At 38.9% G+C, this 4,986-nt stretch overlaps 1 pseudogene; it reads left to right on the top strand.

The window, feature by feature from the left end:
• The first annotated feature begins 752 nt into the window (after nt 1–752).
• LOC101354931 (40S ribosomal protein S26-like) lies at nt 753–1,147 on the top strand (annotated as a pseudogene).
• Nucleotides 1,148–4,986: the final 3,839 nt, after the last annotated feature.

Here is a 4,986-nt window from a genome sequence, read left to right as displayed (position 1 = left end):
ATTTTGGATAACATTGAGAAGAGTGGAATTCCAGAAAACTTCATTGTGTTCATGGGGAAGCTGTACGTAGACCAAGAGGCCGTCTTTCTAAAAGAACGGGGATACTGCATGTTCTAAAATCAGGAAAGGTGTGTGTCAAGGTTGTATTCTTTCATCATGTTTATTCAATCTGTATGCTTAGCAAAGAATTCGAGAAGCTGACTTATTTGAAGAACTCAGCATCAGGATTGTAGGAAGACTCTTTAACAACCTGTGATACGCAGATGACACAACCTTACTTGCTGAAAGTAAGGAGGGCTTGAAGCACTTACTGATGAAGATCAAATACTACAGCCTTCAGTATAGATTACACCTCAATATAAAGAAAAAAAAAATCCTCACAACTGGACCAATAATCAACATCATTATAAACGGAGAAAATGTTGGAGGTGTTAAGGATTTTATTTTACTTGGATCCATAATGAATGCCTATGGAAGCAGCAGTCAAAAAATCAAAGGACGCATTGCATTGGGCAAATCTGCTGCAAAAGATCTCTTTAAAGTGTTAAAAGCAAAGATGCCAGTTTGAGGACAAAGGTGTGCCTGACCCAAGCCATGGTATTTTCAATCACCTCATATGCATAGGAAAGCTGGATAATGAATAAGGGAGATGGAGGAAGAATTGATGCATTTGAGTTATGGTATTGGCAAAGAATATTGAATATACTATCAGAAAAAACGAACACATCTGTCTTGGAAGAAGTACAGCCAGAATGCTCCTTAGAAGTGAGTATGGGCTCTCTCGAGTCCTCAGTTCCAAAATAACTAAGAAGAGGAGGAATAACCGTCGTGCCAAAAAGGGCCGCGGCCATGCGCAGCCTATTCGCTGCACGAACTGTGCCTTCTGCGTGCCCAAAGACAAGGCCGTTAAGAAGTTCGTAATTCGAAACATAGTAGAGGCCGCAGACGTCCGGGACATTTCCGAAGCGAGTGTCTTCGACGCATACGTGCTTCCCAAGCTGTACATGAAACTACATTATTGCGTGAGTTGTACCATTCACAGCAAGGTAGTCAGGAACCGTTCTCGTGAAGCCGGAAGGAGAGAACCCCCCGACCCTGATTTAGACCTGCAGGTACTGCCCCATGACCTCCACCAAAGCCCACGTAAGGATTTGAATCCTTAAAGGCTGAAGAAAAACAAACCTGTAAGAAAATAAAATGGAAATTATACGTCATAGCATGTTAAGTGCCTTGCCAGATAGGGTGGGGATTTGGGGTGTATCTGAGGAGCTTGCTTTACTAAGTATTCAAATGTACAGTGGGTTTTTTTTTTTTAAATATAATTGTGGTAAATACATATGGAACAAATCGTTTGCCAATTCAACTCTTAAAGTGTAAAATTTAGTGACATTAGTTATGTTTATCCATAGTCTTCTGTGAGTTCTCCATGGGGTGAAAATGTCCAGGACACCAGAGATATTTCTAGAAATTTGTGGAAGTCTCATGAGAGTAAAGAGAAAGCTTGTACACAAAATACTGAAGAGAGGCTGGCTGTACCTTGAGTGCTTTTTTGTCTTAGAACTCAGAAATGAAGTCATCAGCTAGGGATCTATATTTAATGTTTATCTAAAAATATTCGGGAATGGATTGAGAGGGACTGGCTTTGCCTATACCTTGGGCTAAACCAGTAGCTTAGAAGTTTTAATTAAAATATACAACATGTTAGGAAACATTTTTTGCTAAGTTTCTACATTTAAAGGAGTGTTAGAAAGGGAAGGGGCAGAGTATTTCAGAGCATGAGGGTAGTCCTGTTATTGAGAACTCCCTCACTTCCTACTGGGAAGGAAAAAAAAAAAAAAACTCAGATGGGAACTACTGGCCTGAGTTTGCCCATGCTCAATATACCAATAAATGTGTTGGAAACAGTCATGGCAAATTCTGAAATTTGTTTAAGCACTATGGGCAAGAATGTCTAAGTCCTCTGGGGGAGGCTCACAAAACAGATCTGTGTTTGGCATCTTTGGCTCCTATACACTGTAGTGGCCTTTTAACACCAGGGATAAACATTGGGTGAGGAAAATCAGAGACACAAGATAAAAATGGGATGCTAAACTGATGGTTCCAATCCCAGCTTGCTCAGTTAAAAAAACAAAACCCATTGCTGTCGAATTGCTCAGAGACCCTATAGGACAGATAGAACTTTCCCAGAGAGTTAAAGTAAAGCCAGATTCAAATAGTAAATCAGGGATATGGGTGTATAATTGCTGCAAGATTCCTCTTAATACAATGTCTGTAGACACAGTATATCCTTTTCTCAGAATAGGTCTTAACTGCCTCTTCTATGAGTTGGGAAACTGATTTATGCATTTGAAATGCAAAGTAGGCTAGTCAATTCTGTCTCATGGTATCATATTCTGAAGAGCCTAAGGCCTTCAAGAATTGGTTTAGCAATTTTTCCCAAACTAATTGTGATTTTGTTCCCAAACTAATTGTGATTTTGTAATGTCAGAGACAAGAGTTTTCCACAGTTATTCAGGCCCTAAAGTAGCCCCAACCCAATTTTAGTAGCAAATAACTCAAACCATTTCTTACTTTATCAGATGGGCATCCAGGGAACGTTAACCTGCTGTTCATCTATCACATGCTCCAAAAAAAGCCACACATAATGCTGTCAGAAGTGACCCATAAGACAGCTTGAAGTTCTCCAGATGTTTGAACACTAACCAACAGCCTTCTTTGACCTATTGTGAGCTGAGGTTCAAGTAGTTGGTCGTAACTTGTAGTTTCAGCCTTCTTCAATACTTTGACAGATTTTTCAGACTCAAATGTGTGAAAAAATTCAAACAAGATGGAGACCTCTGGGCTCTTTCATCCCTTGCTCCAATGGCCACCTGTAAGGTTGGATTTCAAGTAAATGTGGTAGCCAGTATTCATGGAAAAGAAATACAATATATTGAGGTCCTGGGCCTCCTTTTTCCCTCCACCTCAAAATCTGTACTTTCATTTTCCTTTGCCTACCCCTCCAAAACTTGGCACATATTAGGAAGAAATTGTTCACTGCCTCTTAATGGATTAAGTCCCAGCTCTACCACCTTTACCTGTGTGTCCTGGGACAGATTACCTAACCAGATGCCATCGAATTAATACCGACCCATAACAACTCTACCTAACCTATCTGGCTTCAATTTCCTAGTGTTTAGGGTGATCATTCCTATTTCAAAGTACTTTGGTGAGGTTTAAGTGAAATTTAAAACAAATCATCTACTCAAGAAATAATTTATTGAGCACCTACTATGTGACAGGCACTGTGTGAGGACATAGTGACTAAAAGACCTTAGCATCTTGGAGCTTATGTTTTAGTGGAGGGCAGTATAGGGGGGGACCGGGAGTGAGGAAGGGCTATCATTTTATATATACCATGGCCTCTTGATAAGGTTGGTAAGATAATACTTGAAACCTAAAGAAAGTGAAGGCAAAAGCCATTTGGATAAATAGGGAAAGTTTTCCAGGCAGAGGGAATAGCAAGTGCAAATACCCTGAGACACTTGGCATGTTACAGAGAAAGGAAGATTGCCTAAATTGTGAGCTATTGGGGCGAGTAGTTCCAGTTTATGGTCCCTTACATGTAATCCATGGGGCTTATTTGCTTATACTGTTTAATATGTAACATCTTCAAAGGGATCTGGAACAGCACCTGGGATCAAATACATTAATATATCTACAGCAAAATATAGGAATAATCATGTTGAAACCAGTCTGCAGGACCAATTGCCTACAGGATCCACAGCCTCACCTATCCAGAGACCAGAACTAGACAGTGCCCAGCTACCACTACTGACCATTCTGATCGGGGCCACAATAGATGGGGCCACAATAGATGGTCTTAGATACAATGGGAGAAAATTGTAGAACAAAACTCAAAATCTTACAAGGCCAGACTTACTGGACCAGCAGGGAACTGTGGAACCCCCAAGACTATCACTCTGAGATATTATTTAAACTTCGAACTGAAATGACTCCTGTAGGTCACCTTTCAACTAAATAACAGATTGGCTCGTAAAATAAACAGTATCACCCATGATATTGTACTGTGTGGCTTTTATTAAAAAAAAAAAAAAAAATCATCTACTTGAGACCAAACAGTCAACACTTACCCTAAAACAAAGGTGAGAAAGTCGGGGAGGTGGGTGGAGCAGGGAAGCAAGAATAATGGAAACAACAACCAGAATGGAAATAATGGGAATGTTGACGTGATGTGGAAAATGTAACCAAGGTCACTGAACAATATGTGTAGAAATTATTAAATGGGAACCTAATTTGCTGTGTAAACTTTAACCAGAAACTCTAAAATATTAAAATAATAATTAAAAAGAAAAAAAAAGAAGTGTGTATGGGAAGACGTAGTCTTAAGTACCTTGGAGATGTTATCAGGAGGGACCAGTCCCTGGAGAAGGACATCATGCTTGGTAGAGGGTCAGGGAAACAGGTGAAGACCCTTAACGAGATGAAGTAACACAGTAGCTTCAACAATGGGCTCAAACATAGCAAGGAATGTGAGGATGGCACAGTACCAGGCAGTGTTTCGTTCTTTTGTACATAGGATCATTATGAGTTGGAACTGACTCAATGGCACCTAAGAACGACAACAACATATAGCTCTCACGACTTTGGAGATTATTTCTGTAGTTTTAATTCTACTTTTTAAAATACCTAAATATATTCCAATTTGATACCTCAATATTATTTTCATATCTATATGATTTTCAATGCTTTTCTTATCACAAAACATGATATGTAATCATTCTGAAAATGTATTTGTATGTATGTATTTATACAAATCCATTGGGATATGTCTCTCTATGTACCTATCTATCTAGATTATGTATTATATACATATATTTTTTGTTGCACTCTTAATGTTGCTTGATGATTTATTAATTTAAAGTTTATTTATTACTCTAAAGCAATCCATGCATATTATGGACAAACTAGAAAATAAACATAAGG

This window comes from Trichechus manatus, unplaced genomic scaffold (genome assembly GCF_000243295.1).
Source record: "Trichechus manatus latirostris isolate Lorelei unplaced genomic scaffold, TriManLat1.0 scaffold00052, whole genome shotgun sequence".
In the NCBI taxonomy this organism is placed as follows: domain Eukaryota; kingdom Metazoa; phylum Chordata; class Mammalia; order Sirenia; family Trichechidae; genus Trichechus; species Trichechus manatus.
This window is presented reverse-complemented; position numbering and strand designations above follow the sequence as displayed.